General features: G+C 43.9%; 1 long non-coding RNA gene across 6 annotated transcripts in view; it reads left to right on the top strand.

Moving 5' to 3' along the window:
- LOC307181261 overlaps positions 1-21,683 on the top strand; it is a 1,302,881-nt gene that overhangs the window by 1,163,147 nt on the left and 118,051 nt on the right. Inside the window, exon 6 of one of the 6 annotated variants that reach the window (XR_013826249.1) lies at positions 7,926-8,010. The exons of 4 other annotated variants lie outside the window; for them this stretch is intronic. This is a non-coding gene — a long non-coding RNA (uncharacterized lncRNA). Of the gene's footprint in view, positions 1-6,345; positions 6,497-7,925; positions 8,011-21,683 lie in introns of those variants that run through there. One more of the 6 variants, XR_013826250.1, reaches the window with a different exon arrangement.

Raw genomic sequence — 21,683 nt, 5'->3', positions numbered from 1 at the left:
CTTTTTCTGTGTGACTTACTTCAGTTAGAATCATCATACCTGAATCCACTCATTGTGCTGCTAAGGGCCTGATGACACAGATTTCATTGCTGAGTGATATTGCTTTGTAAGTAAATACCACAACTTCTTTATCCATTTTTCACTTTCTGCGATGTTGAACTTGTACTGTAAACGAGGTTCTTGTAAACAGAGCCGTTCCAAACTTTGGGGTGGCTGTGTCTTTTTGATTTTAATTTCCCTAAGCTATAGGACCATAAGTGGAAGTGCCCTAGGTTCTGTTGCTTTGTTTTTTAGATGTTTCAGGAAACACCATACACTTCTCCCGAGTGGTTGTTGGCAATTTACATCCCGCCCATCAGCATAACAAGGCTCCCAGTTCTCCATGGCCTGTCCTGCCTTTCTGGATTTTACACTTCTTTCAGATGGCCCTTTTGACCGGGGGGAAGTGAGACTTCATTGTAGTGCAGATTTCCTTTGCAAGCTTGCTTGGTTGGCCAAAAAGGGCGTATGCGTTTTTTCCTGAATATATTCAGGAAAAAACGCATACGCCCTTTTTGGCCAAGTGCATCATTGTGGACGTTCTGCCTCTTTTCCTATGCTTTCTATGCAATTCCAGTCTACCTCCTGAAATCGGTTTCCTGCAATTCTGCCCCGCTTTCAAGTCCTCTTGGCAGCCTTACTTCAGTATATTTTTGGACGATAGCTGTCATTTATAACTCTGCAGGTTTGTGAATTACAGTGCCCCTGAGCTCCTTTCTTCAACTCGCTTTCTTTTGAGCTGGCCGCAACACCGCAGGATGGCTTCAGGCCCTAATCTGGTTCCGGTACGGCACGCTGAGCCTTTGGTTATTTCCTCTTCCTGGTGGGAAATGAGAGTTAAATTTGCCCGTCCAGGCACCTCCAGCTAGCCTCTCATTGGTTCTCGCTATTCCTGTTCATCTTCCGCAGAAATTGCAAACTGGGCCAAACAGGAGGTTAAAGGCGCTGACTCTCCAAGTGGGGAGAGTGTTAGTAAAGCGTCTGGAATGTTGCACCCGAGTACCAGGGGAGGAAAACTGAGACATATTTGAACACGTCTCCCGTTCACATGGTTGATCATACTTGGGTTCCACATGCATGTTTTAGATGAAGGAAGAATACCTTAAACCTGGAGAGTTGAGACCCGTGTAATGGGTACCATGCAATATGACTTCAAAGGGTCTTCATTTGCTCACCGAACCTCTCCAATCCTATCACTGCTGCGTTTATGCCCCTGTACACATGCTTGATTCTCTTTTGGAGACATAGCAATCCATAGGTTTTACGATACTTACTAGTCAGGTACATTCTTAGGCGTTTAATATGCGGTGTTGAGTCCATTTCGTTGAGCAAGGAGTAGCTCTTGTCTATTCCATATTTGACTTAAGGAACTTTATCTGTGCTCATTTCAATCTCTGGTTTTATGCAGCACCCCAACTCACCTTTACCCTTAAGCAAGCATAAGTTGGTTTTCTAAATTTGAGACCCTGTTCTGTTCTGTAATTCAGTTTCTGTGTAGCCAAGTTTACATTCCGTGTATTACTGATATCTTATGATGTTTCTTTTTCTGTGTGACTTATTTCAGTTAGAATCATCATACCTGAATCCACTCATTGTGATGCTAAGGGCCTGATGACATAGATTTCATTGCTGAGTGATATTGTTTTGTAAGTAAATACCACAACATCTTTATCCATTTTTCACTTTCTGCGATGTTGAACTTGTACTGTAAATGAGGTTCTTGTAAACAGAGGCGTCCCAAACTTTGGGGTGGCTGTGTCTTTTTGATTTTAATTTCCCTAAGCTATAGGACCATAAGTGGCAGTGCCCTAGGCTCTGTTGCTTTGTTTTTTAGATGTTTCAGGAAACACCATACACTTCTCCCGAGTGGTTGTTGGCAATTTACATCCCGCCCATCAGCATAACTAGGCTCCCAGTTCTCCATGGCCTGTCCTGCCTTTCTGGATTTTACACTTTTTTCAGATGGCCCTTTTGACTGGGGGGAAGTGAGACTTCATTGTAGTGCAGATTTCCTTTGCAAGCTTGCTTGGTTGGCCAAAAAGGGCGTATGCGTTTTTTCCTGAATATATTCAGGAAAAAACGCATACGCCCTTTTTGGCCAAGTGCATCATTGTGGACGTTCTGCCTCTTTTCCTATGCTTTCAATGCAATTCCAGTCTACCTCCTGAAATCGGTTTCCTGCAATTCTGCCCCGCTTTCAAGTCCTCTTGGCAGCCTTACTTCAGTCTATTTTTGGACGATAGCTGTCATTTATAACTCTGCAGGTTTGTGAATTACAGTGCCCCTGAGCTCCTTTCTTCAACTCGCTTTCTTGTGACCTGGCCGCAACACCGCAGGATGGCTTCAGGCCCTAATCTGGTTCCGGCACGGCACGCTGAGCCTTTGGTTAATTCCTCTTCCTGGTGGGAAATGAGAGTTAAATTTGCCCGTCCAGACACCTCCAGCTAGCCTCTCATTGGTTCTCGCTATTCCTGTTCATCTTCCGCAGAAATTGCAAACTGGGCCAAACAGGAGGTTAAAGGGACTGACTCTCCAAGTCGGGAGAGTGTTAGTAAAGCGTCTGGAATGTTGCACCCGAGTACCAGGGGAGGAAAAATGAGACATATTTGAACACGTCTCCCGTTCACATGGTTGATCATACTCTGGGTTCCACATGCATGTTTTAGCTGAAGGAAGAATACCTTAAACCTGGGTAGTTGAAACCCGTGGAATGGGTACCATGCAATATGACTTCAAAGGGTCTTCATTTGCTCACCGAACCTCTCCAATCCTATCACTGCTGTGTTTATGCCCCTGTACACATGCTTGATTCTCTTTCGGAGACATAGTAATCCATAGGTTTTAAGATACTTACAAGTCAGGTACATTCTTAGACGTTTAATATGCGGTGTTGAGTCCATTTCGTTGAGCAAGCAGTAGCTCTTGTCTATTCCATATTTGGCTTAAGGAACTTTATCTGTGCTCATTTCAATCTCTGGTTTTACGCAGCACCCCAACTCACCTTTCCCCTTAAGCAAGCATAAGTTGGTTTTCTAAATTTGAGACCCTGTTCTGTTCTGTAATTCAGTTCCTGTGTAGCCAAGTTTACATTCCGTGTATTACTGATATCTTATGATGTTTCTTTTTCTGTGTGACTTACTTCAGTTAGAATCATCATACCTGAATCCACTCATTGTGATGCTAAGGGCCTGATGACATAGATTTCATTGCTGAGTGATATTGCTTTGTAAGTAAATACCACAACTTCTTTATCCATTTTTCACTTTCTGCGATGTTGAACTTGTACTGTAAACGAGGTTCTTGTAAACAGAGGCGTCCCAAACTTTGGGGTGGCTGTGTCTTTTTGATTTTAATTTCCCTAAGCTATAGGACCATAAGTGGCAGTGCCCTAGGCTCTGTTGCTTTGTTTTTTAGATGTTTCAGGAAACACCATACACTTCTCCCGAGTGGTTGTTGGCAATTTACATCCCGCCCATCAGCATAACAAGGCTCCCAGTTCTCCATGGCCTGTCCTGCCTTTCTGGATTTTACACTTTTTTCAGATGGCCCTTTTGACCGGGGGGAAGTGAGACTTCATTGTAGTGCAGATTTCCTTTGCAAGCTTGCTTGGTTGGCCAAAAAGGGCGTATGCGTTTTTTCCTGAATATATTCAGGAAAAAACGCATACGCCCTTTTTGGCCAAGTGCCTCATTGTGGACGTTCTGCCTCTTTTCCTATGCTTTCAATGCAATTCCAGTCTACCTCCTGAAATCGGTTTCCTGCAATTCTGCCCCGCTTTCAAGTCCTCTTGGCAGCCTTACTTCAGTCTATTTTTGGACGATAGCTGTCATTTATAACTCTGCAGGTTTGTGAATTACAGTGCCCCTGAGCTCCTTTCTTCAACTCGCTTTCTTGTGACCTGGCCGCAACACCGCACGATGTCTTCAGGCCCTAATCTGGTTCCGGCACGGCACGCTGAGCCTTTGGTTAATTCCTCTTCCTGGTGGGAAATGAGAGTTAAATTTGCCCATCCAGACACCTCCAGCTAGCCTCTCATTGGTTCTCGCTATTCCTGTTCATCTTCCGCAGAAATTGCAAACTGGGCCAAACAGGTGGTTAAAGGCGCTGACTCTCCAAGTGGGGAGAGTGTTAGTAAAGCGTCTGGAATGTTGCACCCGAGTACCAGGGGAGGAAAACTGAGACATATTTGAACACGTCTCCCGTTCACATGGTTGATCATACTTGGGTTCCACATGCATGTTTTAGCTGAAGGAAGAATACCTTAAACCTGGAGAGTTGAGACCCGTGTAATGGGTACCATGCAATATGACTTCAAAGGGTCTTCATTTGCTCACCGAACCTCTCCAATCCTATCACTGCTGCGTTTATGCCCCTGTACACATGCTTGATTCTCTTTCGGAGACATAGCAATCCATAGGTTTTAAGATACTTACTAGTCAGGTACATTCTTAGGCGTTTAATATGCAGTGTTGAGTCCATTTCGTTGAGCAAGGAGTAGCTCTTGTCTATTCCATATTTGACTTAAGGAACTTTATCTGTGCTCATTTCAATCTCTGGTTTTATGCAGCACCCCAACTCACCTTTACCCTTAAGCAAGCATTAGTTGGTTTTCTAAATTTGAGACCCTGTTCTGTTCTGTAATTCAGTTCCTGTGTAGCCAAGTTTACATTCCGTGTATTACTGATATCTTATGATGTTTCTTTTTCTGTGTGACTTACTTCAGTTAGAATCATCATACCTGAATCCACTCATTGTGCTGCTAAGGGCCTGATGACACAGATTTCATTGCTGAGTGATATTGCTTTGTAAGTAAATACCACAACTTCTTTATCCATTTTTCACTTTCTGCGATGTTGAACTTGTACTGTAAACGAGGTTCTTGTAAACAGAGCCGTTCCAAACTTTGGGGTGGCTGTGTCTTTTTGATTTTAATTTCCCTAAGCTATAGGACCATAAGTGGAAGTGCCCTAGGCTCTGTTGCTTTGTTTTTTAGATGTTTCAGGAAACACCATACACTTCTCCCGAGTGGTTGTTGGCAATTTACATCCCGCCCATCAGCATAACAAGGCTCCCAGTTCTCCATGGCCTGTCCTGCCTTTCTGGATTTTACACTTTTTTCAGATGGCCCTTTTGACCGGGTGGAAGTGAGACTTCATTGTAGTGCAGATTTCCTTTGCAAGCTTGCTTGGTTGGCCAAAAAGGGCGTATGCGTTTTTTCCTGAATATACTCAGGAAAAAACGCATACGCCCTTTTTGGCCAAGTGCATCATTGTGGACGTTCTGCCTCTTTTCCTATGCTTTCAATGCAATTCCAGTCTACCTCCTGAAATCGGTTTCCTGCAATTTTGCCCCGCTTTCAAGTCCTCTTGGCAGCCTTACTTCAGTATATTTTTGGACGATAGCTGTCATTTATAACTCTGCAGGTTTGTGAATTACAGTGCCCCTGAGCTCCTTTCTTCAACTCGCTTTCTTTTGAGCTGGCCGCAACACCGCAGGATGGCTTCAGGCCCTAATCTGGTTCCGGTACGGCACGCTGAGCCTTTGGTTATTTCCTCTTCCTGTTGGGAAATGAGAGTTAAATTTGCCCGTCCAGACACCTCCAGCTAGCCTCTCATTGGTTCTCGCTATTCCTGTTCATCTTCCGCTGAAATTGCAAACTGTGCCAAACAGGAGGTTAAAGGGACTGAGTCTCCAAGTCGGGAGAGTGTTAGTAAAGCGTCTGGAATGTTGCACCCGAGTACCAGGGGAGGAAAACTGAGACATATTTGAACACGTCTCCCGTTCACATGGTTGATCATACTTGGGTTCCACATGCATGTTTTAGCTGAAGGAAGAATACCTTAAACCTGGAGAGTTGAGACCCGTGTAATGGGTACCATGCAATATGACTTCAAAGGGTCTTCATTTGCTCACCGAACCTCTCCAATCCTATCACTGCTGCGTTTATGCCCCTGTACACATGCTTGATTCTCTTTTGGAGACATAGCAATCCATAGGTTTTACGATACTTACTAGTCAGGAACATTCGTAGGCGTTTAATATGCGGTGTTGAGTCCATTTCGTTGAGCAAGGAGTAGCTCTTGTCTATTCCATATTTGACTTAAGGAACTTTATCTGTGCTCATTTCAATCTCTGGTTTTATGCAGCACCCCAACTCACCTTTACCCTTAAGCAAGCATAAGTTGGTTTTCTAAATTTGAGACCCTGTTCTGTTCTGTAATTCAGTTCCTGTGTAGCCAAGTTTACATTCCGTGTATTAATGATATCTTATGATGTTTCTTTTTCTGTGTGACTTATTTCAGTTAGAATCATCATACCTGAATCCACTCATAGTGAAGCTAACGGCCTGATGACATAGATTTCATTGCTGAGTGATATTGCTTTGTAAGTAAATACCACAACTTCTTTATCCATTTTTCACTTTCTGCGATGTTGAACTTGTACTGTAAACGAGGTTCTTGTAAACAGAGGCGTCCCAAACTTTGGGGTGGCTGTGTCTTTTTGATTTTAATTTCCCTAAGCTATAGGACCATAAGTGGCAGTGCCCTAGGCTCTGTTGCTTTGTTTTTTAGATGTTTCAGGAAATACCATACACTTCTCCCAAGTGTCTGTTGGCAATTTACATCCCGCCCATCAGCATAACAAGGCTCCCAGTTCTCCATGGCCTGTCCTGCCTTTCTGGATTTTACACTTTTTTCAGATGGCCCTTTTGACCGGGGGGAAGTGAGACTTCATTGTAGTGCAGATTTCCTTTGCAAGCTTGCTTGGTTGGCCAAAAAGGGCGTATGCGTTTTTTCCTGAATATATTCAGGAAAAAACGCATACGCCCTTTTTGGCCAAGTGCATCATTGTGGACGTTCTGCCTCTTTTCCTATGCTTTCAATGCAATTCCAGTCTACCTCCTGAAATCGGTTTCCTGCAATTCTGCCCCGCTTTCAAGTCCTCTTGGCAGCCTTACTTCAGTCTATTTTTGGACGATAGCTGTCATTTATAACTCTGCAGGTTTGTGAATTACAGTGCCCCTGAGCTCCTTTCTTCAACTCGCTTTCTTGTGACCTGGCCGCAACACCGCAGGATGGCTTCAGGCCCTAATCTGGTTCCGGCCCGGCATGCTGAGCCTTTGGTTAATTCCTCTTCCTGGTGGGAAATGAGAGTTAAATTTGCCCGTCCAGACACCTCCAGCTAGTCTCTCATTGGTTCTCGCTATTCCTGTTCATCTTCCGCAGAAATTGCAAACTGTGCCAAACAGGAGGTTAAAGGGACTGACTCTCCAAGTGGGGAGAGTGTTAGTAAAGCGTCTGGAATGTTGCACCCGAGTACCAGGGGAGGAAAACTGAGACATATTTGAACACGTCTCCCGATCACATGGTTGATCATACTCTGGGTTCCACATGCATGCTTTAGCTGAAGGAAGAATACCTAAACCCTGGGTAGTTGAAACCTGTGTAATGGGTACCATGCAATATGACTTCAAAGGGTCTTCATTGGCTCACCAAACCTCTCCAATCCTATCACTGCTGCGTTTATGCCCCTGTACACATGCTTGATTCTCTTTCGGAGACATAGCAATCCATAGGTTTTAAGATACTTACTAGTCAGGTACATTCTTAGGCGTTTAATATGCGGTGTTGAGTCCATTTTGTTGAGCAAGGAGTAGCTCTTGTCTATTCCATATTTGGCTTAAGGAACTTTATCTGTGCTCATTTCAATCTCTGGTTTTATGCAGCAACCCAACTCACCTTTCCCCTTAAGCAAGCATAAGTTGGTTTTCTAAATTTGAGAACCTGTTCTGTTTTGGAATTCAGTTCCTGTGTAGCCAAGTTTACATTCCGTGTATTAGTGATATCTTATGATGTTTCTTTTTCTGTGTGACTTATTTCAGTTAGAATCATCGTACCTGAATCTACTCATTATGCTGCTACAGGCCTGATGACATAGATTTCATTGCTGAGTGATACTGCATTGTACGTAAGTACCACAAGTTCTTTATCCATTTTTCACTTTCTGCGATGTTGAACTTGTACTGTAAACGAGGTTCTTGTAAACAGAGCCGTTCCAAACTTTGGGGTGGCTGTGTCTTTTTGATTTTAATTTCCCTAAGCTATAGGACCATAAGTGGAAGTGCCCTAGGCTCTGTTGCTTTGTTTTTTAGATGTTTCAGGAAACACCATACACTTCTCCCGAGTGTCTGTTGGCAATTTACATCCCGCCCATCAGCATAACAAGGCTCCCAGTTCTCAATGGCCTGTTGCCTTTCTGGATTTTACACTTTTTTCAGTTGGCCCTTTTGACCGGGAGGAAGTGAGACTTCATTGTAGTGCAGATTTCCTTTGCAAGCTTGCTTGGTTGGCCAAAAAGGGCGTATGCGTTTTTTCCTGAATATATTCAGGAAAAAACGCATACGCCTTTTTTGGCCAAGTGCATCATTGTGGACGTTCTGCCTCTTTTCCTATGCTTTCAATGCAATTCCAGTCTACCTCCTGAAATCGGTTTCCTGCAATTCTGCCCCGCTTTCAAGTCCTCTTGGCAGCCTTACTTCAGTATATTTTTGGACGATAGCTGTCATTTATAACTCTGCAGGTTTGTGAATTACAGTGCCCCTGAGCTCCTTTCTTCAACTCGCTTTCTTGTGACCTGGACGCAACACCGCAGGATGGCTTCAGGCCCTAATCTGGTTCCGGCCCGGCATGCTGAGCCTTTGGTTAATTCCTCTTCCTGGTGGGAAATGAGAGTAAAATTTGCCCGTTCAGACACCTCCAGCTAGTCTCTCATTGGTTCTCGCTATTCCTGTTCATCTTCCGCAGAAATTGCAAACTGGGCCAAACAGGAGGTTAAAGGGACTGACTCTCCAAGTCGGGAGAGTGTTAGTAAAGCGTCTGGAATGTTGCACCCGAGTACCAGGGGAGGAAAACTGAGACATATTTGAACACGTCTCCCATTCACATGGTTGATCATACTCTGGGTTCCACATGCATGTTTTAGCTGAAGGAAGAATACCTTAAACCTGGAGAGTTGAGACCCGTGTAATGGGTACCATGCAATATGACTTCAAAGGGTCTTCATTTGCTCACCGAACCTCTCCAATCCTATCACTGCTGCGTTTATGCCCCTGTACACACGCTTGATTCTCTTTTGGAGACATAGCAATCCATAGGTTTTAAGATACTTACTAGTCAGGTACATTCTTAGGCGTTTAATATGGGGTGTTGAGTCCATTTCGTTGAGCAAGGAGTAGCTCTTGTCTATTCCATATTTGACTTAAGGAACTTTATCTGTGCTCATTTCAATCTCTGGTTTTATGTAGCACCCCAATTCACGTTTCCCCTTAAGCAAGCATAAGTTGGTTTTCTAAATTTGAGACCCTGTTCTGTTCTGTAATTCAGTTCATGTGTAGCCAAGTTTACATTCCGTGTATTAGTGATATCTTATGATGTTTCTTTTTCTGTGTGACTTATTTCAGTTAGAATCATCGTACCTGAATCCACTCATTATGCTGCTACGGGCCTGATGACATAGATTTCATTGCTGAGTGATACTGCATTGTACATAAGTACCACAAGTTCTTTATCCATTTTTCACTTTCTGTGATATTGAACTTGTACGGTAAACGAGGTTCTTGTAAACGGAGGCGTCCCAAACTTTGGGGTGGCTGTGTCTTTTTGATTTTAATTTCCCTAAGCTATAGGACCATAAGTGGAAGTGCCCTAGGCTCTGTTGCTTTGTTTTTTAGATGTTTCAGGAAACACCATACACTTCTCCCGAGTGGTTGTTGGCAATTTACATCCCGCCCATCAGCATAACAAGGCTCCCAGTTCTCCATGGCCTGTCCTGCCTTTCTGGATTTTACACTTTTTTCAGATGGCCCTTTTGACCGGGGGGAAGTGAGACTTCATTGTAGTGCAGATTTCCTTTGCAAGCTTGCTTGGTTGGCCAAAAAGGGCGTATGCGTTTTTTCCTGAATATATTCAGGAAAAAACGCATACGCCCTTTTTGGCCAAGTGCATCATTGTGGACGTTCTGCCTCTTTTCCTATGCTTTCAATGCAATTCCAGTCTACCTCCTGAAATCGGTTTCCTGCAATTCTTCCCCGCTTTCAAGTCCTCTTGGCAGCCTTACTTCAGTCTATTTTTGGACGATAGCTGTCATTTATAACTCTGCAGGTTTGTGAATTACAGTGCCCCTGAGCTCCTTTCTTCAACTCGCTTTCTTGTGACCTGGCCGCAACACCGCAGGATGGCTTCAGGCCCTAATCTGGTTCCGGCCCGGCATGCTGAGCCTTTGGTTAATTCCTCTTCCTGGTGGGAAATGAGAGTTAAATTTGCCCCTCCAGACACCTCCAGCTAGCCTCTCATTGGTTCTCGCTATTCCTGTTCATCTTCCGCAGAAATTGCAAACTGGGCCAAACAGGAGGTTAAAGGGACTGACTCTCCAAGTGGGGAGAGTGTTAGTAAAGCGTCTGGAATGTTGCACCCGAGTACCAGGGGAGGAAAACTGAGACATATTTGAACACGTCTCCCGATCACATGGTTGATCATACTCTGGGTTCCACATGCATGTTTTAGCTGAAGGAAGAATACCTAAAACCTGGGTAGTTGAAACCCGTGTAATGGGTACCATGCAATATGACTTCAAAGGGTCTTCATTTGCTCACCAAACCTCTCCAATCCTATCACTGCTGCGTTTATGCCCCTGTACACATGCTTGATTCTCTTTCGGAGACATAGCAATCCATAGGTTTTAAGATACTTACTAGTCAGGTACATTCTTAGGCGTTTAATATGGGGTGTTGAGTCCATTTCATTGAGCAAGGAGTAGCTCTTGTCTATTCCATATTTGGCTTAAGGAACTTTATCTGTGCTCATTTCAATCTCTGGTTTTATGCAGCACCCCAACTCACCTTTCCCCGTAAGCAAGCATAAGTTGCTTTTCTAAATTTGAGACCCTGTTCTGTTCTGTAATTCAGTTCCTGTGTAGCCAAGTTTCCATTCCGTGTATTACTGATATCTTATGATGTTTCTTTTTCTGTGTGACTTATTTCAGTTAGAATCATCATACCTGAATCCACTCATTGTGCTGCTAAGGGCCTGATGACATAGATTTCATTGCTGAGTGATATTGCTTTGTAAGTGAATACCACAACTTCTTTATCCATTTTTCACTTTCTGCGATGTTGAACTTGTACTGTAAACGAGGATCTTGTAAACAGAGCCGTTCCAAACTTTGGGGTGGCTGTGTCTTTTTGATTTTAATTTCCCTAAGCTATAGGACCATAAGTGGCAGTGCCCTAGGCTCTGTTGCTTTTTTTTTAGATGTTTCAGGAAACACCATACACTTCTCCCAAGTGTCTGTTGGCAATTTACATCCCGCCCATCAGCATAACAAGGCTCCCAGTTCTCCGTGTCCTGTCCTGCCTTTCTGGATTTTACACTTTTTTCAGATGGCCCTTTTGACCGGGGGGAAGTGAGACTTCATTGTAGTGCAGATTTCCTTTGCAAGCTTGCTTGGTTGGCCAAAAAGGGCGTATGCGTTTTTTCCTGAATATATTCAGGAAAAAACGCATACGCCCTTTTTGGCCAAGTGCATCATTGTGGACGTTCTGCCTCTTTTCCTATGCTTTCAATGCAATTCCAGTCTACCTCCTGAAATCGGTTTCCTGCAATTCTGCCCCGCTTTCAAGTCCTCTTGGCAGCCTTACTTCAGTCTATTTTTGGACGATAGCTGTCATTTATAACTCTGCAGGTTTGTGAATTACAGTGCCCCTGAGCTCCTTTCTTCAACTCGCTTTCTTGTGACCTGGCCGCAACACCGCAGGATGGCTTCAGGCCCTAATCTGGTTCCGGCCCGGCATGCTGAGCCTTTGGTTAATTCCTCTTCCTGGTGGGAAATGAGAGTTAAATTTGCCCGTCCAAACACCTCCAGCTAGCCTCTCATTGGTTCTCGCTATTCCTGTTCATCTTCCGCAGAAATTGCAAACTGGGCCAAACAGGAGGTTAAAGGGACTGACTCTCCAAGTGGGGAGAGTGTTAGTAAAGCGTCTGGAATGTTGCACCCGAGTACCAGGGGAGGAAAACTGAGACATATTTGAACACGTCTTCCGATCACATGGTTGATCATACTCTAGGTTCCACATGCATGTTTTAGCTGAAGGAAGAATACCTTAAACCTGGGTAGTTGAAACCCGTGGAATGGGTACCATGCAATATGACTTCAAAGGGTCTTCATTTGCTCACCGAACCTCTCCAATCCTATCACTGCTGCGTTTATGCCCCTGTACACATGCTTGATTCTCTTTTGGAGACATAGCAATCCATAGGTTTTAAGATACTTACAAGTCAGGTACATTCTTAGGCGTTTAATATGCGGTGTTGAGTCCATTTCGTTGAGCAAGGAGTAGCTCTTGTCTATTCCATATTTGGCTTAAGGAACTTTATCTGTGCTCATTTCAATCTCTGGTTTTATGCAGCACCCCAACTCACGTTTACCCTTAAGCAAGCATAAGTTGTTTTTCTAAATTTGAGTCCCTGTTCTGTTCTGTAATTCAGTTCCTGTGTAGCCAAGTTTACATTCCGTGTATTACTGATATCTTATGATGTTTCTTTTTCTGTGTGACTTACTTCAGTTAGAATCATCATACCTGAATCCACTCAATGTGCTGCTAAGGGCCTGATGACACAGATTTCATTGCTGAGTGATATTGCTTTGTAAGTAAATACCACAACTTCTTTATCCATTTTTCACTTTCTGCGATGTTGAACTTGTACTGTAAACGAGGTTCTTGTAAACAGAGCCGTTCCAAACTTTGGGGTGGCTGTGTCTTTTTGATTTTAATTTCCCTAAGCTATAGGACCATAAGTGGAAGTGCCCTAGGTTCTGTTGCTTTGTTTTTTAGATGTTTCAGGAAACACCATACACTTCTCCCGAGTGGTTGTTGGCAATTTACATCCCGCCCATCAGCATAACAAGGCTCCCAGTTCTCCATGGCCTGTCCTGCCTTTCTGGATTTTACACTTTTTTCAGATGGCCCTTTTGACCGGGGGGAAGTGAGACTTCATTGTAGTGCAGATTTCCTTTGCAAGCTTGCTTTGTTGGCCAAAAAGGGCGTATGCGTTTTTTCCTGAATATATTCAGGAAAAAACGCATACGCCCTTTTTGGCCAAGTGCATCATTGTGGACGTTCTGCCTCTTTTCCTATGCTTTCAATGCAATTCCAGTCTACCTCCTGAAATCGGTTTCCTGCAATTCTGCCCCGCTTTCAAGTCCTCTTGGCAGCCTTACTTCAGTCTATTTTTGGACGATAGCTGTCATTTATAACTCTGCAGGTTTGTGAATTACAGTGTCCCTGAGCTCCTTTCTTCAACTTGCTTTCTTGTGACCTGGCCGCAACACCGCAGGATGGCTTCAGGCCCTAATCTGGTTCCGGCATGGCATGCTGAGCCTTTTGTTATTTCCTTTTCCTGGTGGGAAATGAGAGTTAAATTTGCCCGTCCAGACACCTCCAGCTAGTCTCTCATTGGTTCTCGCTATTCCTGTTCATCTTCCGCAGAAATTGCAAACTGGGCCAAACAGGAGGTTAAAGGCGCTGACTCTCCAAGTGGGGAGAGTGTTAGTAAAGCATCTGGAATGTTGCACCCGAGTACCAGGGGAGGAAAACTGAGACATATTTGAACACGTCTCCCGTTCACATGGTTGATCATACTTGGGTTCCACATGCATGTTTTAGCTGAAGGAAGAATACCTTAAAACTGGAGAGTTAAGACCCGTGTAATGGTTACCATGCAATATGACTTCAAAGGGTCTTCATTTGCTCACCAAACCTCTCCAATCTTATCACTGCTAGATTATGCCCCTGTACACATGCTTGATTCTCTTTCGGAGACATAGCAATCCATAGGTTTTAAGATACTTACTAGTCAGGTACATTCTTAGGCGTTTAATATGCGGTGTTGAGTCCATTTCGTTGAGCAAGGAGTAGCTCTTGTCTATTCCATATTTGGCTTAAGGAAATTTATCTGTGCTCATTTCAATCTCTGGTTTTATGCAGCACCCCAACTCACCTTTACCCTTAAGCAAGAATAAGTTGGTTTCGTAAATTTGAGACCCTGTTCTGTTCTGTAATTCAGTTCCTGTGTAGCCAAGTTTACATTCCGTGTATTACTGATATCTTATGATGTTTCTTTTTCTGTGTGACTTATTTCAGTTAGAATCATCATACCTGAATCCACTTACTGTGCTGCTAAGGGCCTGATGACACAGATTTCATTGCTGAGTGATATTGCTTTGTAAGTAAATACCACAACTTCTTTATCCATTTTTCACTTTCTGCGATGTTGAACTTGTACTGTAAACGAGGTTCTTGTAAACAGAGCCGTTCCAAACTTTGGGGTGGCTGTGTCTTTTTGATTTTAATTTCCCTAAGCTATAGGACCATAAGTGGAAGTGCCCTAGGTTCTGTTGCTTTGTTTTTTAGATGTTTCAGGAAACACCATACACTTCTCCCGAGTGGTTGTTGGCAATTTACATCCCGCCCATCAGCATAACAAGGCTCCCAGTTCTCCATGGCCTGTCTTGCCTTTCTGGATTTTACACTTTTTTCAGATGGCCCTTTTGACCGGGGGGAAGTGAGACTTCATTGTAGTGCAGATTTCCTTTGCAAGCTTGCTTGGTTGGCCAAAAAGTGCATATGCGTTTTTTCCTGAATATATTCAGGAAAAAACGCATACGCCCTTTTTGGCCAAGTGCATCATTGTGGACGTTCTGCCTCTTTTCCTATGCTTTCAATGCAATTCCAGTCTACCTCCTGAAATCGGTTTCCTGCAATTCTGCCCCGCTTTCAAGTCCTCTTGGCAGCCTTACTTCAGTCTATTTTTGGACGATAGCTGTCATTTATAACTCTGCAGGTTTGTGAATTACAGTGCCCCTGAGCTCCTTTCTTCAACTCGCTTTCTTTTGAGCTGGCCGCAACACCGCAGGATGGCTTCAGGCCCTAATCTGGTTCCGGCCCGGCATGCTTAACCTTTGGTTAATTCCTCTTCCTGGTGGGAAATGAGAGTTAAATTTGCCCGTCCAGACACCTCCAGCTAGCCTCTCATTGGTTCTCGCTATTCCTGTTCATCTTCCGCAGAAATTGCAAACTGGGCAAAACAGGAGGTTAAAGGCGCTGACTCTCCAAGTGGGGAGAGTGTTAGTAAAGCGTCTGGAATGTTGCACCCGAGTACAAGGGGAGGAAAACTGAGACATATTTGAACACGTCTCCCGATCACATGGTTGATCATACTCTAGGTTCCACCTGCATGTTTTAGCTGAAGGAAGAATACCTTAAACCTGGGTAGTAGAAACCCGTGGAATGGGTACCATGCAATATGACTTCAAAGGGTCTTCATTTGCTCACCGAACCTCTCCAATCCTATCACTGCTGCGTTTATGCCCCTGTACACATGCTTGATTCTCTTTCGGAGTCATAGCAATCTATAGGTTTTAAGATACTTACTAGTCAGGTACATTCTTAGGCGTTTAATATGCGGTGTTCAGTCCATTTCGTTGAGCAAGGAGTAGCTCTTGTCTATTCCATATTTGGCTTAAGGAACTTTATCTGTGCTCATTTCAATCTCTGGTTTTATGCAGCACCCCAACTCACCTTTACCCTTAAGCAAGCATAAGTTGGTTTTCTAAATTTGAGACCCTGTTCTGTTCTGTAATTCAGTTCCTGTGTAGCCAAGTTTACATTCCATGTATTACTGATATCTTATGATGTTTCTTTTTCTGTGTGACTTACTTCAGTTAGAATCATCATACCTGAATCCACTCATTGTGCTGCTAAGGGCCTGATGACACAGATTTCATTGCTGAGTGATATTGCTTTGTAAGTAAAACCACCACTTCTTTATCCATTTTTCACTTTCTGCGATGTTGAACTTGTACTGTAAACGAGGTTCTTGTAAACAGAGCCGTTCCAAACTTTGGGGTGGCTGTGTCTTTTTGATTTTAATTTCCCTAAGCTATAGGACCATAAGTGGAAGTGCCCTAGGTTCTGTTGCTTTGTTTTTTAGATGTTTCAGGAAACACCATACACTTCTCCCGAGTGGTTGTTGGCAATTTACATCCCGCCCATCAGCATAACAAGGCTCCCAGTTCTCCATGGCCTGTCCTGCCTTTCTGGATTTTACACTTTTTTCAGATGGCCCTTTTGACCGGGGGGAAGTGAGACTTCATTGTAGTGCAGATTTCCTTTGCAAGCTTGCTTGGTTGGCCAAAAAGGGCGTATGCGTTTTTTCCTGAATATATTCAGGAAAAAACGCATACGCCCTTTTTGGCCAAGTGCATCATTGTGGACGTTCTGCCTCTTTTCCTATGCTTTCACTGCAATTCCAGTCTACCTCCTGAAATCGGTTTCCTGCAATTCTGCCCCGCTTTCAAGTCCTCTTGGCAGCCTTACTTCAGTCTATTTTTGGACGATAGCTGTCATTTATAACTCTGCAGGTTTGTGAATTACAGTGCCCCTGAGCTCCTTTCTTCAACTCGCTTTCTTTTCAGCTGGCCGCAACACCGCAGGATGGCTTCAGGCCCTAGTCTGGTTCCGGTACGGCACGCTGAGCCTTTGGTTATTTCCTCTTCCTGGTGGGAAATGAGAGTTAAATTTGCCCGTCCAGACACCTCCAGCTAGCCTCTCATTGGTTCTCGCTATTCCTGTTCATCTTCCGCAGAAATTGCAAACTGGGCCAAACAGGAGGTTAAAGGCGTTGACTCTCCAAGTGGGGAGAGTGTTAGTAAAGCGTCTGGAGTGTTGCACCCGAGTACCAGGGGAGGGAAACTGAGACATATTTGAACACGTCTCCCGTTCACATGGTTGATCATACTCTGGGTTCCACATGCATGTTTTAGCTGAAGGAAGAATACCTTAAACCTGGAGAGTTGAGACCCGTGTAATGGGTACCATGCAATATGACTTCAAAGGGTCTTCATTTGCTCACCGAACCTCTCCAATCCTATCACTGCTGCGTTTATGCCCCTGTACACATGCTTGATTCTCTTTCGGAGACATAGCAATCCATAGGTTTTAAGATACTTACTAGTCAGGTACATTCTTAGGCATTTAATATGGGGTGTTGAGTCCATTTCGTTGAGCAAGGAGTAGCTCTTGTCTATTCCATAATTGACTTAAGGAACTTTATCTGTGCTCATTTCAATCTCTGGTTTTATGCAGCACCCCACCTCACCTTTACCCTTAAGCAAGCATAAGTTGGTTTTCTAAATTTGAGACCCTGTTCTGTTCTGTAATTCAGTTCCTGTGTAGCCAAGTTTACATTCCGTGTATTACTGATATGTTATGATGTTTCTTTTTCTGTGTGACTTACTTCAGTTAGAATCATCATACCTGAATCCACTCATTGTGCTGCTAAGGGCCTGATGACACAGATTTCATTGCTGAGTGATATTGCTTTGTAAGTAAATACCACAACTTCTTTATCCATTTTTCAGTTTCTGCGATGTTCAACTTGTACTGTAAACGAGGTTCTTGTAAACAGAGCCGTTCCAAACTTTGGGGTGGCTGTGTCTTTTTGATTTTAATTTCCCTAAGCTATAGGACCATAAGTGGAAGTGCCCTAGGTTCTGTTGCTTTGTTTTTTAGATGTTTCAGGAAACACCATACACTTCTCCCGAGTGGTTGTTGGCAATTTACATCCCGCCCATCAGCATAACAAGGCTCCCAGTTCTCCATGGCCTGTCCTGCCTTTCTGGATTTTACACTTTTTTCAGATGGCCCTTTTGACCGGGGGGAAGTGAGACTTCATTGTAGTGCAGATTTCCTTTGCAAGCTTGCTTGGTTGGCCAAAAAGTGCATATGCGTTTTTTCCTGAATATATTCAGGAAAAAACGCATACGCCCTTTTTGGCCAAGTGCATCATTGTGGACGTTCTGCCTCTTTTCCTATGCTTTCAATGCAATTCCAGTCTACCTCCTGAAATCGGTTTCCTGCAATTCTGCCCCGCTTTCAAGTCCTCTTGGCAGCCTTACTTCAGTCTATTTTTGGACGATAGCTGTCATTTATAACTCTGCAGGTTTGTGAATTACAGTGCCCCTGAGCTCCTTTCTTCAACTCGCTTTCTTTTGAGCTGGCCGCAACACCGCAGGATGGCTTCAGGCCCTAATCTGGTTCCGGCCCGGCATGCTTAACCTTTGGTTAATTCCTCTTCCTGGTGGGAAATGAGAGTTAAATTTGCCCGTCCAGACACCTCCAGCTAGCCTCTCATTGGTTCTCGCTATTCCTGTTCATCTTCCGCAGAAATTGCAAACTGGGCCAAACAGGAGGTTAAAGGCGCTGACTCTCCAAGTGGGGAGAGTGTTAGTAAAGCGTCTGGAATGTTGCACCCGAGTACAAGGGGAGGAAAACTGAGACATATTTGAACACGTCTCCCGATCACATGGTTGATCATACTCTAGGTTCCACCTGCATGTTTTAGCTGAAGGAAGAATACCTTAAACCTGGGTAGTAGAAACCCATGGAATGGGTACCATGCAATATGACTTCAAAGGGTCTTCATTTGCTCACCGAACCTCTCCAATCCTATCACTGCTGCGTTTATGCCCCTGTACACATGCTTGATTCTCTTTCGGAGTCATAGCAATCTATAGGTTTTAAGATACTTACTAGTCAGGTACATTCTTAGGCGTTTAATATGCGGTGTTGAGTCCATTTCGTTGAGCAAGGAGTAGCTCTTGTCTATTCCATATTTGGCTTAAGGAACTTTATCTGTGCTCATTTCAATCTCTGGTTTTATGCAGCACCCCAACTCACCTTTACCCTTAAGCAAGCATAAGTTGGTTTTCTAAATTTGAGACCCTGTTCTGTTCTGTAATTCAGTTCCTGTGTAGCCAAGTTTACATTCCATGTATTACTGATATCTTATGATGTTTCTTTTTCTGTGTGACTTACTTCAGTTAGAATCATCATACCTGAATCCACTCATTGTGCTGCTAAGGGCCTGATGACACAGATTTCATTGCTGAGTGATATTGCTTTGTAAGTAAAACCACCACTTCTTTATCCATTTTTCACTTTCTGCGATGTTGAACTTGTACTGTAAACGAGGTTCTTGTAAACAGAGCCGTTCCAAACTTTGGGGTGGCTGTGTCTTTTTTATTTTAATTTCCCTAAGCTATAGGACCATAAGTGGAAGTGCCCTAGGTTCTGTTGCTTTGTTTTTTAGATGTTTCAGGAAACACCATACACTTCTCCCGAGTGGTTGTTGGCAATTTACATCCCGCCCATCAGCATAACAAGGCTCCCAGTTCTCCATGGCCTGTCCTGCCTTTCTGGATTTTACACTTTTTTCAGATGGCCCTTTTGACCGGGGGGAAGTGAGACTTCATTGTAGTGCAGATTTCCTTTGCAAGCTTGCTTGGTTGGCCAAAAAGGGCGTATGCGTTTTTTCCTGTATATATTGAGGAAAAAACACATACGCCCTTTTTGGCCAAGTGCATCATTGTGGACGTTCTGCCTCTTTTCCTATGCTTTCACTGCAATTCCAGTCTACCTCCTGAAATCGGTTTCCTGCAATTCTGCCCCGCTTTCAAGTCCTCTTGGCAGCCTTACTTCAGTCTATTTTTGGACGATAGCTGTCATTTATAACTCTGCAGGTTTGTGAATTACAGTGCCCCTGAGCTCCTTTCTTCAACTCGCTTTCTTGTGACCTGGCCGCAACACCGCAGGATGGCTTCAGGCCCTAATCTGGTTCCGGCACGGCACGCTGAGCCTTTGGTTAATTCCTCTTCCTGGTGGGAAATGAGAGTTAAATTTGCCCGTCCAAACACCTCCAGCTAGTCTCTCATTGGTTTTCGCTATTCCTGTTCATCTTCCGCAGAAATTGCAAACTGGGCCAAACAGGAGGTTAAAGGGACTGACTCTCCAAGTGGGGAGAGTGTTAGTAAAGCGTCTGGAATGTTGCACCCGAGTACAAGGGTACGAAAACTAAGACATATTTGAACACGTCTCCCGATCACATGGTTGATCATACTCTAGGTTCCACATGCATGTTTTAGCTGAAGGAAGAATACCTTAAACCTGGGTAGTTGAAACCCGTGGAATGGGTACCATGCAATATGACTTCAAAGGGTCTTCATTTGCTCACCGAACCTCTCCAATCCTATCACTGCTGCGTTTATGCCCCTGTACACATGCTTGATTCTCTTTCGGAGACATAGCAATCCATAGGTTTTAAGATACTTACTAGTCAGGAACATTCTTAGGCGTTTAATATGGGGTGTTGAGTCCATTTCGTTGAGCAAGGAGTAGCTCTTGTCTATTCCATATTTGGCTTAAGGAACTTTATCTGTGCTCATTGCAATCTCTGGTTTTATGCAGCACCCCAACTCACCTTTACCCTTAAGCAAGCATAAGTTGGTTTTCTAAATTTGAGACCCTGTTCTGTTCTGTAATTCAGTTCCTGTGTAGCCAAGTTTACATTCCGTGTATTACTGATATCTTATGATGTTTCTTTTTCTGTGTGACTTATTTCAGTTAGAATCATCATACCTGAATCCATTCATTGTGCTGCTAAGGGCCTGAAGACACAGATTTCATTGCTGAGTGATATTGCTTTGTAAGTAAATACCACAACTTCTTTATCCATTTTTCACTTTCTGCGATGTTGAACTTGTACTGTAAATGAGGTTCTTGTAAACAGAGCCGTTCCAAACTTTGGCGTGCCTGTGTCTTTTTGATTTTAATTTCCCTAATCTATAGGACCATAAGTGGAAGTTCCCTAGGTTCTGTTGCTTTGTTTTTTAGATGTTTCAGGAAACACCATACACTTCTCCCGAGTGGTTGTTGGCAATTTACATCCCGCCCATCAGCATAACAAGGCTCCCAGTTCTCCATGGCCTGTCCTGCCTTTCTGGATTTTACACTTTTTTCAGATGGCCCTTTTGACTGGGGGGATGTGAGACTTCATTGTAGTGCAGATTTCCTTTGCAAGCTTGCTTGGTTGGCCAAAAAGGGTGTATGCGTTTTTTCCTGAATATATTCAGGAAAAAACGCATACGCCCTTTTTGGCCAAGTGCATCATTGTGGACGTTCTGCCTCTTTTCCTATGCTTTCAATGCAATTCCAGTCTACCTCCTGAAATCGGTTTCCTGCAATTCTGCCCCGCTTTCAAGTCCTCTTGGCAGCCTTACTTCAGTCTATTTTTGGACGATAGCTGTCATTTATAAGTCTGCAGGTTTGTGAATTACAGTGCCCCTGAGCTCCTTTCTTCAACTTGCTTTCTTGTGACCTGGCCGCAACACCGCAGGATGGCTTCAGGCCCTAATCTGGTTCCTGCACGGCACGCTGAGCCTTTGGTTATTTCCTCTTCCTGGTGGGAAATGAGAGTTAAATTTGCCCGTCCAGACACCTCCAGCTAGTCTCTCATTGGTTCTCGCTATTCCTGTTCATCTTCCGCAGAAATTGCAAACTGGGCCAAACAGGAGGTTAAAGGCGCTGACTCTCCAAGTGGGGAGAGTGTTAGTAAAGCGTCTGGAGTGTTGCACCCGAGTACCAGGGAGGAAAACTGAGACATATTTGAACACGTCTCCCGTTCACATGGTTGATCATACTTGGGTTCCACATGCATGTTTTAGCTGAAGGAAGAATACCTTAAACCTGGAGA

This window comes from Stenella coeruleoalba (assembly GCF_951394435.1).
Source record: "Stenella coeruleoalba genome assembly, contig: scaffold_78, whole genome shotgun sequence".
Taxonomy (NCBI): Eukaryota; Metazoa; Chordata; class Mammalia; order Artiodactyla; family Delphinidae; genus Stenella; species Stenella coeruleoalba.
Note: the sequence above shows the minus strand (reverse complement) of the source record. Positions and strands in the feature narration are given on the sequence as shown.